Source organism: Panthera uncia, chromosome X, assembly GCF_023721935.1.
Source record: "Panthera uncia isolate 11264 chromosome X, Puncia_PCG_1.0, whole genome shotgun sequence".
In the NCBI taxonomy this organism is placed as follows: domain Eukaryota; kingdom Metazoa; phylum Chordata; class Mammalia; order Carnivora; family Felidae; genus Panthera; species Panthera uncia.
In genome coordinates, this window is record NC_064817.1 from 94213108 (window position 1) to 94236262 (window position 23155).

The 23155-nt window shown below is 47.7% G+C and overlaps 1 long non-coding RNA gene across 2 annotated transcripts in view; it reads left to right on the forward strand.

The window, feature by feature from the left end:
* The window catches only part of LOC125932278 (uncharacterized), a 68203-nt gene extending 51964 nt beyond the window's left edge, over positions 1–16239 (forward strand). For both annotated transcript variants that reach the window (XR_007460569.1, XR_007460570.1), the window contains exon 4: positions 8267–16239. This is a non-coding gene — a long non-coding RNA (uncharacterized LOC125932278). The remainder of the gene's footprint in view (positions 1–8266) is intronic.
* Positions 16240–23155: the final 6916 nt, after the last annotated feature.

Genomic DNA, 23155 nt, shown 5'->3' on the forward strand with positions numbered 1-23155 from the left:
TTATCAGTATGCCAAAGTGGCACATTTCGGGGTGGCCTGTCCTTGGCCCCACGTCAGAAACCATCCTAGACCGGGCCTACGTGCGTGGACTGCCACAGCTATCAGAAGAAAACATAGGGAAGAAACTCCTTGATGTTGGTTCTGACAGTGATTTATTGCATGTGACGCTGTAGCAGGGTTCTTGCACAGAGAGTCGGGACCCCGAGGCTTTTCTTTCCAGGAAGCAACTTTATTCGTGCTGGCACCACTCAGTTGGGTTTGTACCCGAAGAACTGAGCCCCAAATGCCACGAGGCATAGTTTTTTGTATATTTTTTACTTCTTTGTCTCCCATATATGGTTACACACAAACGTGCAGTCTGATTAAGTGGTCTCATGTTACAAGGTGTTGAGGGACGTTGTCAAGTACGCGTATAGCCAGGTTGCCTTGAGGGTTTTTTTCTTTCCTTAGGGAGGGGACCCTACCACACTCCCGGCTTTGGTGCTCAGACCCCTCTATTTTGGGTCAAAGAGCATCATCTTGGTTTAGAGGCTTATATTTTTATAACATCATTACATGAGTGGCCGTATTTTTTTAAATTATGGCCTCAGTGAGACTGGAGACAGACTGTACAACCAGGGGAGCTAAGCAGGGTAGGATTAAGCAACCTTCCAGAATTAGGAGGAGGATAATTTTTATGAGAGTTTTGACCCCCCCAAAAAGTTGAAAACCATCTTCCAAATAACTCCCTGGGGTTTTAACCATTCCAGGTCTGGACGGGGACATGAGCAATTCTTTTCATTTGATTTGTGATCTCTTCTATGACTTTTTTTATTATTGTTTACCTGTAGGCAGCAGTTGCCTAGGTTAAACTTTTTATAAACTTCTCCCTCCGAAGTAAGCAGGTAATCTAAGGCCAAGTGATTTTGATAGATAGCATTGTGTATTTTGGTTTTCTGCTTGGCTAGTAAGTTAAGAGCTCAGGCAGTTTTATTGGTTATAATTATTATAACCGCTTGCAGTCTGATGATGCGGTTTAGCATGTAAATGGGGGTGCGGTAGCCCCAGGACCCAACCTCTGCCCAGCTGGCAGGGCCATAGTACTGGATTATACATTGCGGGGGGGGGGGGCATTTATCATCTTTTTAATTGCCAATTTGTAAGGCACACCACTTTTTTTGTCTCCCTGTCCCCATGCACGTGGACTCCCAATTGTTTCCCTCTGGCAAGTGGGAGCAGGAAGAAAGATGGACGAAGAGTTCCCAGCACCCATGACCGTGACCAGCCTGAGGGAAGTGCTGTATAGGCTGTCCTTCCACATATCCAGTCTAGTCCCCCTGGGGCCTGCCATTTGATGGCTGCGTGGACACTGTCCCAGGCCTCTCAGAGAGGAGAGAAGTCGGACAAGGGGTGGGGATCTGGCTCGAGGTGCTCTGGGGTCCCCCACCACTGGGTTTTCCAGGTGGTTGAGTTATAATATCTTTGGCCTAGGCGTGGTAAGTTTTTAACAGAGATGACGATGAACTTTTTCCCCACCGGGCAAGGGTTTGGGTTTTTTGAGGACCCAAACCCTGGTAGTAGAACTGGGGTATTCTGTTTTACTGTAAGGTTTGTGGGGCTCTAATTTTCTAGTCTCTTATGGCCGTTGTTTCCCCATGTTGGTGCCACGAAGTATCCTGTCCCCAAAAGGAAGGTGGGTGCTAACAGAAACCCCTCACCACACTTCCAGCCAGCCGGGGCGGCGTCTGCCTATCCTATGGCAAAGAGTAGAGCAAGAATCACACTAGCAGTGACAGACAAGGGGCGGCAGCGCATCACAGTAAGGAAACAGATACAGAAAACAAGGACAGTCTGTTTGTTCCACCGGACCGTCGATTCCCCAAGCTTCTGCCGTGCGTAGATTAGTCAGCTTCCGGAGTGACTGAAGCAGGGCTGCAGTGTCCCCAGGCCTCTGGAGCTGCAGATTGCTTCTTCCGTGCGGTCAGCTTGCACGGCACCCACGGATCAGGAACGCACTCCCAGTTTCGAGGTGCCGGCTTCACTCTGCCGTGGTGAATCCGGGGACCCACCTCAGCCACCTTTACGGCAGTAGGGGTGGACAAAATGACAGTGATCGGGCCCCTCCGGAGGGGTTTTAGGGGTTGGACGTTCCACTCCTTTATCCATACTGCATCTCCTGGTTTAAAAGGATGAGCGTCTGTGGTCAGACTCGCAGGTAATCGCTCCCTAACCCAGCGGTGAAAGGTGGTTAGGGTAGAGCCAAGGGCCCCGCCATCTGTTGCCTTAAGGTTAGACTGCCCATCTCATTTAGACGCCCCCCGCATGCCCTTGATACTGGGGGGACGGCACCCATAAAGGATTTTATAAAGGGAGAACCCCGTCTGCTTCTTTAGCCTCCCACCTGCAGCTGCAGTCTGCCCCCCTGAAGGTCCCTTACCTCCCCCTGCCTAATGTTACCCCTTTCCCTAGTCATTCCTCCCCTGGAACGGGGCCTGTAACTGCTGTTAGGGAACAGGGACGATGACCGCTCTGACTTCTTCAAGCTGAGAAGGGACGGTGTGGGGGCACAGCAGTTAGAGTCCGCCCGAGGGTCGGTCAAGTGGCCCACGGTACGGTTCTACAGGGAGGCTGGCGGGCATGAGGCGGCATAAACATTAGCAGGCACCAAGAGAAAAACGTCAAGGTTATACTCGCCAACGAGGTGGCATCTTAGGATGATGTCCCCAGTTTCCAAACCTGTCAGACAATCTAGGAGAGACCCTGCTTTGTAAATAACGTACGTCAGGGCATCTCTCATAACCCGGGTGATGGAGGAGCGGGAGCAGTAAGTAGTCCGTGGTGGTTCTGCTTCCAGGAGTTCGGCCCTAACTTAATTTAAAAAAATGTTTTTTCAAGCATCTAATGCTTGTGAGGTATTATTTAGAGTTTTGCTGAGTATAAGCAGACAGTCTGCTTTATTTTGGGGTGTAAAACTTTTCCAAGAGCCAGGAGTTCTAGAGAAAGCGTCAAGGCAGCCATTTACCATTATTCATTTGCAAATTTCTAGGTAAGCCAAACCTGGGTATTATTTTATAAAGCAGAACTTGTATTACTTTTTGTGCCTTTTCTGTCTTGGAGGAGAAGGCCTTTACTCCATTCGTAAAAGTATCAATCCGTACCCACAGATGTTGGGATTCCTCTGACCTTGGCACATGAGTGAAACCTAATTGTTAGTCTTTCCTGGACAGTCTCCAGTTCCTGGGTTGCCTGGGAGAGCAAGTTTGTGGTTGAAAGGATGGTTTTTAAGACGTATTTCACAGGCTGATACTACTTGGCATAACTGTCCTTGACAGATTTTTTTTTCCAGCAAACATCCTTTGGGCCATTTGATAAGTTTTGTCCCTCCTTAAACGAAAGGCCTAATGTTGTGTTTTAATGATCTTTTTTCAAGCTCTGTGAGCTTGGTAATAGTAATTGCCCTGCTCTGTTTGTAACCATTTCAAGGGAGGGAGACAGTGTCTAGGAGTCAGACCCCAGTTTATTTTTGGGGGGAGAGTAGGTGGGATTGAGTCTCCGTTAATAATTGATGTAGCAGGGAAACTATTTTCCTGAACCCTGGTATCTACAGCCTAAATGAGATGGGCAGTCTAACCTTAAGGCGATATCCAGTGATTTTCCAAAACTCATAATACAATTGTTTATTTGTTCTGGGATTAGTAGTCCTGTAGTCTCTGATTTAGTTATAATGTCCCTTCCTAGCAAGGGAGTAAGGCTCTCTGGTATTATCAAGAAAGAATGAGAAAAAATTTCCCATATGTATCCCAGGGGCTGAGAGAAAAACTTAGAAGTTTTCCGGAGATGCCTCTAATCGTCATGCTGCGTTTGGACGGTTGGCCTGGAGAGGAAAGGAGGACAGAAAAGGTAGCTCTGGTGTTAAGAAGAAATCAACCAGTTTTCCTTCTATACTTAGAGTTACCCGAGGCTCTGGGTTTCTGATAGACAGTTGCTTTAGGGGAGCCACCGTGAAGAGCCCGAGGCCCCGTCAGTCCCTTCCAGGGACACTGGTTATCTGAGCCCTCACAGATAGAGGTCTCCGAGGGCATTCAGATCTCCAGTCACTGTCTCCACACAAGGGGCACGGCTTATGAGGTTTTCGTTTTGGTTGTCCCCTCTGAGGGCATTCTCATTTTAGTGCTCTGAACAGCCATATAAATGGCACTTGGTGCCAGGACCTCCGGAAGTCCAGTCTGACACAACTAAGGCCTCAGATTTTTTTAAGCCTGCTTTTCTGTTTGTGTTTTTTTTTTATTCTTATCAGCTCATAAGAGCTCCTCCAGGGTCCCTTCCGGACCAACAGCCAGTTTTTACAGTTTTCTCTGAATATCTGGGGCCCATCAAGTGACAGATTTGTCTTTTAGAATCCTCTCAGCCTCAAGGTGTTAGGGGAGATAACCATATATTTAATGAGAGCCTCCCTTAACCTTTCCAGGAAGGCCACCGGGGTTTTATTTTGTATCTGAAGATAGTGGTGAAATCAGTGTAATTTAAAGGTTTACCTTAGACCTCCTGACCATATATAAAGTTTTTTTTAAGATTTTTTTTTTTTTTGCAAACTTTTAACAACTTTCCTTTGCTTTTAGATTTTGACCTAAGCCTTTTTTTTTTAAACAACCAGTCTCATTTAGGACAAAATTCCTCCTTTTTTTTTAACCTTTAACAAAAAAAAATATTTCCATTTCTTATATTTTTTATATATCTACTCCTTTACACGTAGAGTTGTTTTTAAATTTTATTCTTTTTTTTAAAAACTTTATTCTTAACTACATTTAGCAGAATTTTAACTCTTAGAAACCTTAGTCTCCAGTGAAAACTAAGTAGTAACCAACTGTGAACTGTTACATTAGAATTTCTTAGATGGCAAACTTATGAATCAATTAAGCACAAAGCAGTTTTTCAACAGATCCAAATAGCCTTGGTATTTCTGCAACAAGTCAAAAGCACAGACCTGCATCTAGTAATTAGTGCTCTAGCCTCTTCTTAGATATCCAATGAATTTAATCCCAGTTTGTTATGCAAGCAAAAACTTTAATGTTTTTTAGATTACCAAAGACTTTGAAAGCTGTCTTAACAATTACCCATGAAAACTATGAGACAGATAAAGTTAACCATTACTTTAAGTCATCTTTTTGCTAACAAATTGGAACAGAGATAACATGAGCTTATTTGACCTTCAGCAAATCTAGGTAGAATAAAAGTTGTTTTTTTAAATGTTGACAAACATTGTCTCAAACCAACAAACTTAAATTAGCTTAAACACAATACATTTTACTTGGGTCCACTTAAGACCGTTTGTTCCCCATGGTTAATTTTTACCTGGACCAGTTGGTAGGGCAATCTGAAGTTGGAGATCTTGGCTCCAGGACATCTAGGGGGGCAGGGGGAGCTGATGGTGTCTGACGCATTGAGGAGCCAGTTGTGCAGGCCGCCCCCCAGGTGGTGCAGAAACAGGAGGGGGGGAAGAGAAGGCAGAAGACGCGAGGTGCCAGCTGAAGGCAGAGAAAGAGAATTCCCAGCTTTAAATCTTGTCCGCTCAGACAGAGCAGCAGACTCCAGGTTTCTTTTGTTTTGTTTTGTTCTCCGCTAGTGGAATTAGGCAGTCCAGGTCGGTTCGGAAAAGTCAGGGAATTTCCCCGAAACAAGGGGAGTTTCGCAGCTGCTTGGGAATGTTCCTTAAAGTCCCCGTTCTGAGGTAGACCAACCAGAGACAGTTGGCTCTAATTATCGTAGTCATTGACCCAGGAAACGAACGAGAGACAAGTCCCCACACACAGTCACATGGCAACATCCCACCGCCTCCAACCTGCCACCCAGTGCCCAGCGCCTTAGAGTTGCGGCATCGTTCCTCGTCCCTTGTAGAACTACCAGGGCAACTCGGAGGTGATCAGGCTCCCCTTCTGCCTCTTAGGGGCAGGTCTGCCAAAACGAGCCCGGGTTCTTACCAGTCTGACGGGTGGCGCTCCTTAAGCTGGTTCCTGGGCCTCACGGGTTCCGTTGGCGCACATGGGGTCCTCGCCCCAGTGAGGCCCCTCTCCCGGCACTCCGAGGTTCGTATCCCGGTGGCGAAGGAGGTGGAAACGCACCGGCTCCGAATCCCGGGTGAGCCCCCAAGTAATAGAGCAGGATTCTCTCACAGAGAATCATGACCCCGAGGCTTTTCTTTCCAGGAAGCAACTTTATTCGTGCCGGCACCACTCAGTTAGGTTGGTACCCGAAGAACTGAGCCCTGAACATGGCATAGCTTTATATATATATATATATATATATATATATATGTTTTACTTCTTTGTCTTCCATATATTATGGTAACACACAAACATGCAGTCTGATTAAGTGATCTCATGTTACAAGGTCATGAGTGATAGTGTCACGTATGCGCATAGCCAGGTTGCCGTGAGGTTTTTTTTCTTTCCTTAGGGAAGGGACACCCTACCACAACACAAAAAGCACATTCAACAAAGCAGGTATAAACAAGGGGGACTACATCAAACTAAAAAGCTTCTGCACAGTGAAGGGAACCATCAACAGAATGAAAAGGAGAAAATATTTGCAAACCATATATCTGATAAGAGGTTAATGTCTAAAATATGTAAGGAACTTCCATAATTCAATAGTGAACAAACCAGTAACTGGTTAAAAATTGGGCCAGGGCGCCAGAGTGGCTCAGTCGGCGTCCGACTCTTGATTTCAGCTCAGGTCGTGATCTCACGGTTTGTGAGTTCAAGCCCCATGTTGGGCTCTGTGCTGACAGGACAGAGCCCACTTTGGATTCTCTGTCTCCCTCTCTCTCTCTCTGCCCCTTCCCCACTTGTGCTCTCTCTCTCTCAAAAAAAAAAAGAAGAAGAAGAAGAAGAAGAAGACCTGGATAGACAGTTGCCTGGAGAACAGGTGCATGAACAGGTTCTCAGCATCACTCATCATCAGGGAAATGCAAATCAAAATCACAATGAGATCCCACCTTCTAGGGGAGCAAAATTTGCCACCCCAAAATGTGTCTCTCTGGCATGAGGGTTAATTTAGGCTGATTAGTTTTAAGGAACAGAAGACCCAGGAGCTTTTTCTTTTTACCTCTTTTTGAACTGCCTAAAAGAATTTAGATAGAGGACTTCGTCCAAGAAAAGAGCTGCCATCCCTGTAATTACAGTGTAATGCAAAGTCGGTGTGGCAGATAGGGAGAGACCTAGCAAAGTGTTTAAAATTCCTCTGTGCTTCCTGTTGTGTCTTTATGGCTCAGGAAACATTTGTTTCCCATTTATTTTTTTTCATTTTCCCGTGAATGGCTTTCCTTCCCTTAGAAGTCTCAGACCCCTACCCCTTTCTCCTTAGTTCAGGATGACGTACGTACGTCATTTTGCCCATCTTTGGAATCTCTTAGGTTTATGTGGATTCTCCGTAGGTGTATAATTAAATTCGGTTTTCTCCGATTGCTCTATCTTGTGTCATTTTGATTATTCGGCCAACCAGCCAAAAGAACTCAGAGGTGAAGGGGGAAATTTCCCTTTCTCCAACAACCTCACACCTATGGGGATGGCTACTATCAAATAGACGAGAGATAACAGGCGGTGAGGATGTGGAGAAAAGGGCACCCTCGTGCACTGTGGGTGGGGATGTCAATTGGTGCAGCCCCTGTGGAAAACAGTATGGAGGTTCCCCCCAAAATCAGAAATTGAACTACTATATGATCTAACAATCCCACTTCTGGGTATAAATCTGAAGGGAATGGAATCAGTATTTGGAAGAGATATCTGCACTCTGTGTTCATTTCAGCATTATTCACAGTAGTCATAACATGGAAATAACCTAAGCGTCTGTAGATGGATGAATAGATAAAGAGAATTCATCCATCTACAGACGTCCGACATATATACATATACACATATATATACGTATATACACACATATATATATGTGATGTGAGAGATGTATAATGTGAGATATATATATATCTGCTGTCATCTGTGACAATATGGGTAAAACTGGAGGACATTATGCTAAGTGAAATAAGCCAGACAGAGAAAGACAAATACTATATGATCTCATTCATATGTAGAATGTAAAAAAATTAAGTCAAACTCACAGAAACAGTTGAATGGTGGTTGCCGGGGGCGGGGGGGGGTGGGGGAAATCAGGGGATGTTGGTCAAAAGATAAAGAAGTTCTGGGGATGTAAGGTTTGGTGTGGTGACTGCAGTTAATAATACTGTATTGTATACTTGACATTCGCTAAGAGAGTATAATTTTCTTTTTTTCAGGTTTCAGATATTTAGTGATTCTGTGCATTTAGAGGGGACATATTTCCTGGATAAGTGGCAAATTGTGCAGATGTCTTCTGGAAGACCTTCGTTGTAAGCAGCTTTATGGTGAAACATTTCATTTCGAAGTCTGCACCTTCTTCCTTCGGCTTGCCGTGATCTACGTTCGCAGAATAGAACCTGTATCGATTATTGCGACCCAGTTTGCTCCAGGTTTCTGGATTGAATAAATATCAGGCGCAAGACCTACAGCGCTGCCCCAGTATCTCTAGCTCCACTAAATACGAAGAGAGGGATCAGGCTTGGCTGCTTCTCGGAACATCTTGGAAGATCTGGCGGAACGTGGTGGTGGCAGACGCCTAGGGTCTGGAAGGAGGGAAGAACGAATCTGCAAGGCGCAGGTGCCCAGAGAATAGATCCGAAGCCTTCTTGCTACACACGGAAAAGGTAACTGTGGGAGGTGACGGATGCGTTAAAATTAATTGTGATCATCGTTTCACAGTGTCTACGTATATCAAATCGTATTGCACACTTTAAGTATATACAGTATTATTTGTCTATTATAATTAAAGCTGGGAAAAATTAAAAATCGTGTCAGATCCATCAATCGATGGTTCTGTTGAGCTGAACTATCTCTTTGCTGCTTGTCTGCCTACTGGATCTGTCAGCTACTAATAGAGGGAGTGTTGAAATCCCTCACATTAATAGTGGATTATCTATTTCTGCATTTTTATCAGTTTTTGCCTCTTGTATTTTGACGCTTTGTTGTAAAGTGCATATATTTCAGAGATTATTGTGTCTTCTTGGAGAATTGACTCCCTTGTTATGTAATACCCTCTTTACCCCTGCTAAGTTTCTTGTTCCAGTGCCTTTTTTTGTCTGAAATTCACGTAGCTACTCCAGCTTTCTTTTGACTCGTGCCGGCTCGGTTCACCTTTCCCAACTCTTTCACTTTTAATGCATATGTGTTTTTATATTTAAATTGAATTGGGTTTCTTGTGGACAGCATATAGCCGGGTCTTGGTTTGCATCTACCCTTACGGTCTCTTCTTGCAATCGGCGTATCGAGACCACTCCCTTTTGAAGTGATCACTGACACGGTTGGATTTACATCCACCATGTTCGTGAAAATTTTGTACCTGCTGCACTTATTCTTTGTGTTCTTTTTAATCTTCCTGTTTCTGCCCTCTCTTTTAATTGAGCACTTTTTATTGTTCCATTTTCTCTTCTCTCTCAGCGTATCAGTTATATTTCTCTTTAACTTCTTGGTGGTTTCCCTAGACCTGGACTGCGCAACGTAAGTCTCCAACCAGTCCAGGTCCGCCTTCAGATGACGCTGCAGCGTGGGCGTAACGGACTTCGCGGCCTCTCACCCCATCCCTTACTAACACTGCTACATTTATTGCACTAACCTACCTGCTATTACCGCGCAGTATGTTGTGGCCGGTATTCCTTTGAACAGTCGTCCATTAGATTAAGTAAGACTAAGAAAAATAAAATACGCGATTTTGATCTTCACGTGTTCCTTCTGTGACCCCTTTCCTTTCGTTTACGTAGATCCAAATTTCTGACCAACACCATGTTCCTTCCCTCTGAAGAGCAGCTTTTAACGCTTACCCGCAACGACAGTTCTCTCAGTTCTGTTAGCCTGAACGTTATGGACTGAATTGTGTTCCCCTCCAAAGTTGATATGGTGAAGCCGTGACTCCCAGCATGACTGTATTTGGAGACAGGGCCTTTAGAGAGGTGATGAATGTCCACCGTGGTGATAAGGGTGGAGCCCGGCTGCAGTATGACTGGCGTCCTCATAAGAAAAGGAAGAGACGCCAGGGATGGGCACTTACACAGAGGTAAGGCCACGTGAGAAGACAGCCATCTCCAAGCCAAGTGGAGAGGCCTCCGAAAAGGCAGCACTGATCTTTGCACCTTGATCAAAGCACCTTGATCTTTGACTTTCAGTCTCCAGAACTGAGAGAAAATAATTTTGTTGTTTAAGGCCCCAGTTTGTGGTATTTTGTTTTGGCGGCCCTAGCAGACTACTACACCAACAAAGTCTTTATTTTCCCTTACTTCTGAAGGATGGTTTTTCTGGATATAGACTCCTTGGTTGGTGTTTTTTTTTTTTCCCCAACCCTTTAAATATTTCATGCTACCCTCCTTGCTTGCATGATTTTTGAAGCAAGTCCGATAGAATTCTTACCTTTGTTCCCCTCTAGGTAAGATGTTTTTCTTCTCTGACTTTTTAAGAGACTTTTCCTTGGCTTTATGCAATTTGAATATGATCTGCCTAGGTGTGTGAGTGCACGCGTGCCTGTCTGTATGTGTGTGTATTGGCATTTATTCTGTTTGGCGTTCTATGAGATTCCTCAATTTGTGCTGTGGTATCTGTCACGGATTTTAGAAAAATCCCAGCCATTATTATGTCAAATAGTTGCTTTTTCTCTTTCTTCTGCTTTTGACAGTCTCCTTATACATGTGCTGTATTTTGGTGATTGCCTCACAGTTAATAGGTAGTCTGTCCCAATTTTTATTATTTTTTCTCTTTACAACTCAGTTTGGGAAGTTTCTATTGACCTATGTTCAAGTGCTCGGATTCTATCCCCAGCCCTTTCCGATCACCTGACGCGTCCATCAGATGATGTAGACTATTTCTGCTATAGTGTTTTCTGTTTCTAGTATTTCCTTTATATTCTTTCTTAAGGTTTCTGTCTCTCCGTTATTATATGTACACCATCTGTTCTTGCATGTTGTCCACTTTTTCCATTAAAGCCCTTAGCATATGAATCCTACTTCTTTTTTAATTTCCCATCTGATGACTTCACAATCTCTGCCGTATCTGACTGAACCTGGTTCTGACACCCACTTTGTCCCTTCAGATCGTTTCTTCTTCCCTTGTGTCATGCCATGTAACTTTTGTTGTGGTTGAAAGCCAGTCATGAATTATCAGGTGTTAGGGAGTAAGTTGGCCGTTCGTATGAGAGTTATTTTTATCTGGCTAGGAGATATGCTTTATTTACTCTTTTCTGTACCTGTAGTGTCAGAGGATTCAGTTTCCACGAGTGTCTTTGTTTTTTGTCCCCCAGCATCTTTCGTTTCCCTAGACAACCCTTCTTAAGTAGAATCTGAGCCTTGGCGCTCTCTGAGCAGTAATCCACTGCTATTAGGCAGGAGCCCTGTTGATGTTTGCTCAGGTCTGGACTGAGAAGCATCCTGTAATCCTGGGATTAGGTCTCAGTCGTTCAGTGTACCTGTCCCCCTGGGCTGGGATCTTCTCCGGTGTTTCTCAGCTTTTTTCCCCACCTTATGTGAAGAAGAAAGGCTATAGGGGGCCTGAAGTTTGGGGATTTCCCTCACCCCAAGTCCAGGGAGGCTTCTCCCTTGCTGGGTAGGCCTTTCTTGTGGAGAAGGCTCTTGGCTTCTTTCAAAATGGTTACCTCTCGCCTCTCCCTGGCCCAACAGGAGGCAATTTTGCTCTGATCGTTACCAAGAAAACCTGGTGAGGATTCTAGAGGCAGACACCATGATGGTGGAGGGAAGGGCTACCTTAGATGGCCCCCCTGCCAGGAGTTCTCTCAGGCCAGTCCATGCTCAGCCCCCCCCCCCCCCCCGCAGGTCAGGGAAGCTTCCATGTAAGTTACTGCCTCGGGTTTGCTGAGTTGCATGCATTCATGGTAACCTGTGGTTTCTAGAATCCCCGGCTCCTTCAGGTTTGGGGTGTGGTTTATCCCATGAGCTCAGTTCTGTGACATAGCCAGAAAGAGTCACTGGTTCTGTTTTCCTCGTTGTGAAGGTGGGTGAGTTGCAAGCACTTTACGTGTTCGAGTCGAGTCTTTCCTTTGCGTTTTAGACGTTATTTCCTTAGCTCTACGGACATATCTGGTAAAAGTCTTTATCTAGTAATCCCATGCCTGTGCTTCCTTAGGGACAGTTCTCTTGATTGCCCCCCGCCCCCCCCCCCCGCCATACATGGGCCATACGTTCTAGATTCTTCACGTGCCTCGTAAAATTTTACTGAAAACTGGACATTGTGAATATCATAATGTGGCAACTCTGGAAATCAGATTCCCCTCCTGGCAGGCTCCGTTGTCGCTGCCTGTTGTAGCTATCGTTTATTTAGGACTTCTCTGAATTAATTCTGCAGAGACTATTTTTTGTATATGGCCACTGAAGGCTTAGCTTAGTTAGTGGTCGGCTAATGGTGGACAGAGATTTCCTTCAGTGCCTGGAACGCATCAATCTCCCGGTCATTTCCGAGAGGCTCAGTGTGTGTGTGGCTTTCATCATTCAGTCAGGCAGTTTACAAGTCTGTAGTAACCTTCACTAGCCTCAAGGTCAGCCAGGGTTGGGAAGTTAGGGCTTCCTCACACTTTCTTGAGCATGCACAATGCCCTAAACGTGTACTTGGCCTTCTAGATTCCCAGGAATATGTCAGAACTTTTCGAAGCTCCCGTGGACTGTGGTGGCCCAACTGATTCTGTTAAGCTTTGTGGTTAGTCTGGTAAACTTCCCTCAAAGGTTACCTTTCGCCTTAGGCATCCCCCACCCCAAACACTTTCCAGTGAATGTTTTTGGCCAGTGCCCTCAAGAAGAGATTTTTTTTTTTTTTTTTTAGCATTAGAGGAACTCCTAGTCAGTTCAAATAAAGATGAGTCTTTGGAGGAAGGTCTTCCAGTGATCCATTAGGTTAAATAATGAATATTTGGGGGGAATGAGGCTTTAAAAGAGGACCACTCTGCTCCTTCCTATACTGAAAGGGAGTACACATAATCCTGTACACTATGGATTATAATGGACCTGGGGGGTAGGAAGAATGGGGAGTAATTGCTAACAAGTTGGATTTCTTCTGAGCATGAAGAAACATTCTGAAATTAGCGTTGATGAGTGGCACAGCCTTGTGAGTATACTAAAAACCACTGAATTATGCACTTTAAGATGATGTGTGAAATATGTCAATATAAACAAGAATTGAAGTTCTGATACATGGGTGAACCTTGAAAATATGACGCTAAGGGAAAGAAGCCACACAGAATAGGCCTTATATTTTATGACCCCATTTGTTAGGAATGTCCAGAATATTGAAATCCATAGACAGAAAGCAGATGAGTGGTTGCCAGTGGCTGGGGAAAGGAGAAATGGTGAGTGATTGCTAATGGGTATGAAGTTTCTTTTCGGGGTGAGGAAAATGTTCTGGAATCAGATAGTGAGGATTGAGGCACCAATTTGCAGATACAGTATACTAAAAACCACTGGATTGTACATTTTAACAGGGTGAACATCGTGGTATATGAATTATATCAATTAAAAAATGTTGTTTTAAAGGAAAATGTAACGCCATAGAGAGCATAAATGCGTTCATGTATTCAAAAAATATTTATGGAGTATGTACTGCTTATCTGACGTGTCTAGGGACCAGGGACCAGGAATTGAACAAAAGTCCTTCCCCTCATGGCCTGGCAGGTGCAGTCTGAAGAGTGCGTGACTCTTGATCTCGAGGTCGTGAGTTCGAGCCCTGCACTGGGTGTAGAGAGGAGTTAAAAATAAATCAATAAATGAACTTAAAAAAAGTCCTTCCCCTCCTGGACAGTATATTCTGGTATTAGAAGAAAAGCAGTAAGAAAAATAGCTAAAAACTAGGGTCTCGGGCAGTGCAAAGGGACAAATAAAGCAGGGAAGGAAGAGTGGTGTCATTAGATTGTAGGCCACCTGAATAAGCAGATGGCATTTTAGCAAAGATCTGAAGGGTGGTCAAAAGGCGAGCCATGAGAATATCTCAGGGAAGAGCCTTCCAGGCAGAGGGAGCAGCACGTGCAAAGGCCCTGATGCGCAGCTGGGCGCGACAGTTGAGGAACAGCAGGGGGAGGAGTGTGGCTGGAGTGAAGAAGGTAAAAAGGGAGAAGGTAGGTGGAGTCGAAGCCATAACTGTGGCGAAGGGGAAGGGCTCAGACTGCATTGGGTCTTGCAGGCCACTGTCAGGAATTAACTTTCATCTTGCGCTCAGAGTGACCAGTGGGCTTTCCAGGGTCAGAAATTCCCATCTGTCCCTTTCAGATGATACAGGAAGTTCCTTTTTTGGAACAGGCTCTCCCTCCTTAGGCCACTAAGCCCCACAGCGAGTGCCAGCGTGACCACTATGTTTAACAGAGTATCAGAGATTTCTCGGGACATGTACAGTTATGAGATAACGCAGACACTGGAAAACAGGATCGTGCTTTTCACCATCAAAGACTGTCACAGTCTGATTGTGGAAGTCAGATGGGGCGCAGTGTTCACTTAATTCTAGCCGTTGATATCATCTCCTAGGGTTTCTGTACTCGAAGCTTTTGATAAAGCCAGAGGCTGTTTGCATCTTGCTGGTTGACCAAGCTGACATGCTCAGCTTCCTGACGCGAGCTCCCCGGTTCGCCTCTGGCCCGGTTGCACTGTGTGCATTTACTTTGTGCTATCCACTTCGTCTCTCCGCGGGCTGTGAATTTCCCCCTGGGGGTGAAGAAAGTGTTCTGGAAGTAGTGAGGATTGATGCACAAATTTGCAAATCGACTAGAAACCCCTGCATCGTACATCGTAACGGGGTGAACATCATGGTATGTGCATCGTACCTCAATAAGAATGTTATTTTTAAAAAGACAGAATAATACCATGGAGAGCATAAATCCGTTCATATATTTTAAAAATGCCTGTGGGGCATTTACCGTTTACCTGCCATTTATTTCTAGGGACTGGGGACTGAGAACAGAACGAAAATGCTTCCCCCGGTAGGCCATATATTCTGGTATTAGGAGAAAAGCAGGGAGGTCGCTTTTCTTAACAATATCTTCGATGGCTTCTGTGAATGACTCTGAAGCACACTCAGGAGTCTCCAGTAATTTGTTCTCTGGTTTCCTGATGGTGCTTCACGTATGATGTAGTCCGTTGTTTCTGCTCATGAGGGTCCCAAAAGGCAACAAGTGAACTTTCCTCAAAACAGACCAACGCGGTGATGCTTTGTTCAGAATTGCCAAAACCTGGAAGGAACCAAGATGTCCTTCAGCAGGTGAACGGGTGAATAAGCTGTGGTACGGCCAGACGGTGAAATATTATTTAGCATTAAAAAGAAACGAGCTACCAAACCATGAGAAGACATGGAAGAACCTTAAATGCATTATCACTGAGTGAAAAGGCCAGTCTGAAAAGGCTCCGTGCTGTAGGATTTCCAGCTATAGGACATTCTGGAAAAGGCCAGGCTGTGGAGACGGGAAAAAGATCAGTGGTGGCCGAGGGTTGCGGGTCAGGGGAGGAGGAGTAGCCGGAGCACTGGATTTTTCGGGCAGTGCAGCGACCCTGTGTGACACCTCGATGATGGCTGCGTGTCCCTGTACATTGGTTCAAATCCATAGAATGTACCGCATTAAGAGCCGCCTGGTTGATTCTCCAGACTCGTGTGGAGTCTCCTCCTCACTCCCGCTATCCAGCCACATGGCCTCTTCTAGAAAATATGAACCCTCCCCACCTCAGGATCTTTGCCCAAAACCTCGCTCCTGGCGTATTTCATACTTACTCTTCAGGATCGGCTTTCATGTCCCTCCCTCGGAGTGGCCTTTCTTGACCTCACAAGCCTAAATCTGAATCTATTATATTCTCTCTCCTTGTGCCGTGTTCCTTACGTGGACACACTTACCACCCTCTGTGGATTTATTAGTTTACTGTCCGCATCCCCAGTTGGGTGGCAGATTTCATGAGTGTAAGGAAGGCACCTGCCGTGTTCGCTGATGTATTCCCAGCACGTAGCCCGGGGCCCGACGGGAGGAGGTGCTCAGTTGACCTGTCGAATGCGGGAGTAAATGAGTGGGCTCTGTGAGGTTGATGTTATTAGCTCAGAGTACTTCAGCGATTTACCTGCTGCCACACAGCTAGCAAGGGGACAGAAATGGAGGAGACCTCAGAATTACAGTTCCTAGGTGAATATACCATCTAGGAAAGTATTTGCTAAGGGGATGGAAAGTAGGGGTGGGGGGTGGGGGGGTGGGGGGGCGTGGAGCTGGCAGGTGAGAAGATTCCAGACCAGTGACTCTCAGGGAGATGGCCCCAGGCGTGTTGGGGGGTGGGGGGATGGGGTGAGAATGTGCAAGATGCATATTCAGTATCTTACATTTGTTGAAAAATACCTTCTGTTTTCATAAAACAGACCGCTGAAAGACTGTCCCTTCCCTGGCTGGGAAGGAAAATAGGAAATAGGGCGCCTTTTCCTCTAAGGGCAGATTTTTCAGTTTCCCAGAAGGAAGCAGGTTTACAAGGCCATGGGGAAACGGCTGCCCAAGGGCATTCTAGCACTTACCTAAGCAGAGTGGAGGGCAGGAGGGCAGGAGGGCGCAGGCGATGTCGGGGCGCGGGCCGTGCCAGGACCCTGTTCGAACAGGGAGAGCAGGTCGGTCGGGGTGACAGCACCCCACAAGCTGCACGCTCCACCCCCATCTCACAGACCGCCCTTCCCACCCTCCAGGCTGCACGTGGCTTCGACTCCCCACGCCCCTCCAACCGCAGCCCCCACCCCTCCATCCGCACCCAACCGCAGCTCCGATTCACCCCCCATCACCGCCATAGGCTTCGCATCGGCCCAGTCTTGCCTCATCCCACCGCCCAGACTAGTCTCGTCGCCCTCCTCTGCCGGGCGGCGGTGCCGGCGCTTGTCTGTGACACTAGCGTGCTGGCGTGTCCGTGAGGGACAGGCTCGTGGTTAACAGCCATGCGCACGGGGAGAAGCCAACGTTGTGTGCAGTAGGGCCGGCAGCCGGGGTTGTGCCTGGACGGTTTGCTTTTGTTGTTCTTTGGCTTGGATTGGGGGCGGGGGGCTGCTGTTTGGGCATGTAGTGGTTTTTCTGTGTGCGTCTGTCTGTCAATGTATAGGTTCCAAATCGTTTTTCTGGGAAAAGACCCTTATTTTTCTAGAGTGATTTGACCCATTTTTGGTGAAATGCATTAACTTTCCCCTTTCGAAAGACTGATGGGGAGGGAATAATGGGAATGACTTCATATGCCAAAGAAAACATAAGGTGTGAAGAGACGTTTTATCAACATTTAAATCTCCACGTGCCGTTTTGGTTTTGTTTTTAAGAACTTCGCTAGGAATGAAATTGACTAAGTCAAAGAATGTTAGAGCTGGAAGAAACTTTTGAAACGAAACCAGCTTCTCATTATTATTTACGTAGAACAAGAGGCCCAGAGAGGGTAAGTGACTTGTCCAAAGTTACAGAGCACTTGAATGCCGTTGGGGCTGATTTCCAGCCTGGAGCTCAAGTGGGAAGCGCAGTATCTCTCAGTGAAAAGACAGTCGTGTGATTTTTAAAGATTTTATTCTATTTTTTATTGTATGGTTATCGTAAGAGAAGTTGGGAGAACTTAATGTTTTAATTTGCCTGGAGTTCCTACCACTTCAAAATGATCCTTGTGAGTATTTTTGCTGTATAATTTTCCAGACTTTCTAATGTATGTGTATCCTGGTAAAAAAAAAAAAAAAGCGCCGTATTTATTAAAATTGGTTCACACTGTGCACACTTCTTTGCAATGTAATTCGTAACAGATGCATAACTATTGTATTGAATGGATGTACCTTCATTAACTTAATCAGTCCCTAAGATAGACATATAAGCTTTTTCAAATGTTAAGCTCTTATAAAAGATGCTGCATTAAAGATTCCTGTTTGTACATCTTTTGCTGAAGTGGCGTCTCCTTATTGATCGGTATGAATTTTTGTACGAATGTAGTGCCCTGGTGTATGTAGGCTGGGTGTGAACCCTGGCTCTGGAACTTACTACCGTGTGTCTTTACACAAATCACCACCTTTCTAGGCTCCAATTGCTTCATCTTTAAGTGGAAGCCGTCATACTACTGATCGCCTGGAGGTGCTGGATTAAATGAGATAATACATGTAACATAATTCGTGCCTAGCACATAGCAAGTCCTAAATCAGTATTAGCTAATATTATTGGCACCACAAGAAGATTAGTTCTTCAACATAACGCCAGAGTTTTCGATTCTTTCAAAGAGAGTAATCAGTTTCATAAGGAAGTTTTTAGGTGTAAAACTAAGATAGCTAAATATTTCCTGCTTATAACTTAATGTGTCCAGAGGATAGATAAATTCTTTTTTAAATTTATTTTTGAGAGCGAGAGAGCGTGAGCAGGGGAGGGAGATACAGAATCCGAAGGAGCTGTCAGTACGGAGCCCAACACGGGGTTCGAACTCACGGACCGTGAGATCATGACCTGAGCCGAAGTCGGACGCTTAACCGACTGAGCCACCCAGGCGCCCCGATAAATGATAAATTTAAGTGAACTGTGGGCTGTTGAGCTATTTGCCGTGTTCTGGTTATACAGCTTACTGCCGGTCAAAACAGAAAAGCATAGCTTTTCATTGAAGGTTCTTAAGTAGAAATCGGCCGTTTTGTGATAACTGAAGCCGCCGCTGATACCTCGTCCTCTGGAAAATGCGCAGAGCACAGCTTACGCCATAAAAGCAGCAGGATTTCTAAGCTACCACCTGCAAAGCTTCCCAGTGCCTCAGAAAATTGGGGCAGGGGACGCCTGGGCGGCTCAGTTAAGCCTCCGTCTCTTGATTTCGGCTCGGGGCCAGGTCTCGCGGTCCAGGAGTTTCAGCCCCGCGGCGGGCTCTGCGCTGATAGTGCGGAGCCTGCTTGGGATTCTCACTCTCCCTCCCTCTCTGCCCCTCCCCCGCTCGTGCTGGCTCACTCTGTCTCTCTCTCAAAATAAACAAATAAATAATAAACAAACGTAAAATAAATAAACGTAAAAAAGAACAAAAACTATTTTGAAAAATTGGGGCAGGTTCCAGGAGGTGAAAGCGAAGTGAGGACAGTCATCACGCTCTGAAGTCTGGCACAAGACCAGGTGCTGCTGCCACTCGCGCACAGCGGCACCGACCCTCCGGCACACCTTGTTGCCGTGGGACAGCAGTGGCCCCGGGCGACCTGAGCTGCCGCAAGATCTCCTCCGACGCCCCTGCTTCCTCGCCCGGTGTGCGTGCAGCCCCGCGGCAAAGGGCGCCAGCTCCTTCCCCCCCCCCCCCCCCCCCGGCTGGAGGCAGGGAGGGGCAGACATAGGTTCCGAGGTGTCTTCACAGCTTTGACTTTGTCCTCATGGGTTCAAGGGAATCCTTGCGGGTTCCAGTTTGCCCCTGGTACGGACTGACCCCCCCTCCTGACTCCTTGACTCCAGGACCAAGCTGATGTTGGCTGAGTGCTCACCGTGGGCCTTACCTTTATTACTCTAAACTTCACAGGGGCGCCTGGGTGGCCCAGTCGGTTGAGCGTCCGACTTCGGCTCAGGTCATGATCTCAGGGTTCATGGCTTCACACCCCGCATCGGCCTTTGTGCTTCGGATCTTCTGCCCCTCTCTCTCTCTCTCTCTGCCCCTCCCCCGTTCTCTCTCTCTCCCTCTCTCTCAAAAATAAAACATTTTGAAAAAAACAAAAATAAACTTCACGACGTGCGGGTGGGGGCAGGTTCCATTCTACAGATGTGGCGAGTGAGGCACACGGGGAGGCCAGCCAGCTTGCCCAAGGTCACACAGGGAGTCCACAGCGGGGCTGAGCGATCTGCCTCCATAATTTGCGGCTCTTTCCCTGGTGTGGGCTGACCTCCATCTCCAGACCATGCGAACCCACAGCGCGGTGGCCGGGCGGGACGTCCTGACGTGCCCCACGCTGCCTGGCCCACGCCCTTTTTCCTCGGCAGCCAGGACAGGCTTATCGGCTGAAGGTCACAGGTACAACGAGGTGCAGGAGGGACCTTATTTTCACCAGAAAACATCCTGTCCCTCTTGCACACCACCAGAGGATAACCATCTCTCTCTCCTCTCATGGGCCTGCGTGAGTAAATAATTAGGAAGTGGCTGAAACAGTAAACAGAAAGCAGTGTGGTACGGTCATCCGTGAAGTTCCGCTGGAAATAATCCGAAAGTGTTCCTGCCGGTGATGTAAGTGGCTGCTATTCTCAAAGACAAACTTCCAAAGAGCACATTAAAGATGCGAGCACAGGTACCTCCTCTCCCCCACAGCTGCACTACAGTGTCAGTAAGAAGGAGAAATTTAGGGCACGTCCGGGGGCGGGGCTCAGTCTGTTAAACGCACGACTCTTGATTTCAGCTCAGGTCATGATCTTGTGGTTCGTGAGATCAAGCCCCGTGTCAGGCTCTATGGCTGCCGGTCTGGAACCTGCTGGAGAGTGTCTCCCTCTCTCTCTCTCTCTCTGCCCCCTCCACCACTCTTGCTCTCTCTCAAAACAAAATGAGAATGAGAAATTTGAGGAATTTATAAATGGGATGAATTAATGACAAAAAATGATTAATGGATACCTCCAGGATAAAGGCACCTAAGAAGCTGTTTAATCAAATTCCCTTGTTCTCTCAAAGGCAGGTTTGCTGCCACGGCGGGCCCAGCCTCTCTCTACCTGCCCTTATTTTTCTTCCAAGTGGCTAGTGGAAGAAGGGCTTCAAGTCTAATGAGCAGAGCCACTTCATTCATCAAGACACGGCACGGCTTGTCCGAGTGAGGCAGCCCTAAATTTCTTTTTAAAAGGGGATGATGTGGGGTGCCTGGGTGGCTCAGTCGGTTAAGCGTCCGACTTCTCTCAGGTCATGATCTCACAGTTCGTGAGTTCAAGCCCCGCGTCGGGCTCTGTGCTGACAGCTCAGAACCTGGAGCCTGCTTCACATTCTGTGTCTCCCTCTCTCTCTGCCCCTTCCCTGCTCATGCTGTGTCTCTCTCTGTCTCAAAAATAAATAAACATTGGGGCGCCTGGGTGGCGCAGTCGGTTAAGCGTCCGACTTCAGCCAGGTCACGATCTCGCGGTGCATGAGTTCGAGCCCCGCGTCAGGCTCTGGGCTGATGGCTCGGAGCCTGGAGCTTGTTTCCGATTCTGTGTCTCCCTCTCTCTCTGCCCCTCCCCCGTTCATGCTCTGTCTCTCTCTGTCCCAAAAATAAATAAAAAACGTTTAAAAAAATTAAAAAAAATAAACATTAAAAAAATAAATAAATAAAAGGGGATGATGATAATGGTGGCTGTGCAGGTAAAAACAGGATAAATCACTTACAGTTGTCAAGCACAGACCCACTGGTTAGAAGCTATTCTCAATATTCAGGATATTAACACGTCCCAGGGTACCTGTAAACACCTCATAAAGAACCATAAAGCCATTAATCTGGCCTGGCTCTTATCTCACGCCTTTCAGTGGGGAACAAGAATTCAGGAAGGTTGTTGGGGGGTAGGGGTGAGGGGGGGTGGAATATAGAAACTCTCTGGTCTACAACACAGGCCCAGTAAAGGGCACACTTGCGCTGTTGGAGGGCGCCCTGCCGCCACGGGAGCGGAGCCCAGCAGAGGATGCGTGCTCTACAGCTGTGTCCAAAGTCAAAGGAAGGGCCCCTTGTACTGGAAGCGCTCTTGAATGCACTAGGCACTGGGCAGGGGGTGACACTTGCACTCTGACGTGGGTTTATTATTAAAACCCTGGAGTGCTTGGGCTTTCTCAAGGGGTGTGTGGCGTTTCCCGCAGGGTGCATGGAGCAGAGGGCTCCGCTTTCAGCGCGTTATTGCAAAACCCCAGAGCAAGCAGCCCACCCCCCAGCTAATCGTTTCGTCTGAATCGCCAGCCCGGCTCGTGGACTCTGCGTGCGAAGGGAGCCGAACCAGAGAGTCCCGTCCATTAACTACCGACTTCTCGGCGGGGAGAGGCGCGCTCAGAGCCCACGCGGCGAGGGCGACCACCGTCGCTTCCGTGCTGGGGCTGCCAGGGGCCCCGCGCTTTCTCCAGCCCTCCGAGTCCCTCGCCCCGGAGGAGCTTAGGGCGACAGCCCTGCACCGACCTCGGTGCAGCGACCGCCCGGCGGTGAGACGTTCTCGCCACACTTCTCCCAGGGCCCTGGGGGCTGGTGGGACGTTTCGTGCCCCGCCCCCGCCCCGCCCCCGCCCCGCCCCCGGCTGGCTGGCAACCGCCCAGCAAGGCCCCTGCCCCAGGGTAATGCCCCGGGTAAGGGGCGAGTTAAAGCCCTCGGGCACGCCCCCTCCCGCAGCACGCTTCCGGCAAGCGCTCCGCCTACCTCGTGGCCGCGCCCCAGCCTCGTGTGCTCCCCGGCAGGTCCCGCCCACCACAGCTGGGATGCCGGGTCTCACGAGCTGGACTCGGGCGAGACCGGGAAGAGCCACGGGGTGAGAGCCTGGGCCGAGACAGGTGCTTTGGCTAACATCAGACGTTAACATCTTCCCCTGGGAGAGGCGAGTTACGGGACGCCGCCGCTGCGCTCCGGTCGCGGCCGTTCCCCGCCCTCTACCCTCTCTGCCTTTCCCCCTTTCCAGATAGGAAGTCTTGTATCTCAGTGAAGGTAGAGGGAGAAGAGGAGGAAATGTGGTCCAAAGTGGGCCAGGGTGGAGGCGGGGTGGGAAGGACGAGGAGGCGGCGGCGGCCCGGAGCCCAGGAAGCAGCAGCTGGGCTGTCCTCCTGAGGTCCCTGAGGAGCAGCAGCCCGGGGACAGGCAGCAGCGCCCCTGCCACACCACGTTCCTGGCCACACCCCCTCCCTGGCAGCTTTTACACCGCACGGAATACTCGCACGCGTCCCTTCCGTGTCCGGCGTGCTTCTGGAGATGCCTGGTTCTCCAGGGGCTCGGTTGCCTCTGGATAGCTTCCGGAGACCCCCCCCCCCACCTTCTTCAGGGCCAAAAGCCATCTAGCGGGCCCAAGGCCACCCCGGCCCCCATCCCAAGACTCCGGGGTGAGAGCCGACTACTGGGCATGAAGGTAAATATTTTCATGCAGTATTTAAATCCAAGTAGGGAAACATTGGCAGGAAGCCAGTTTTAAATAATGTTTTAGTAGAGCTGTGGACGATGCACGGTGGAGC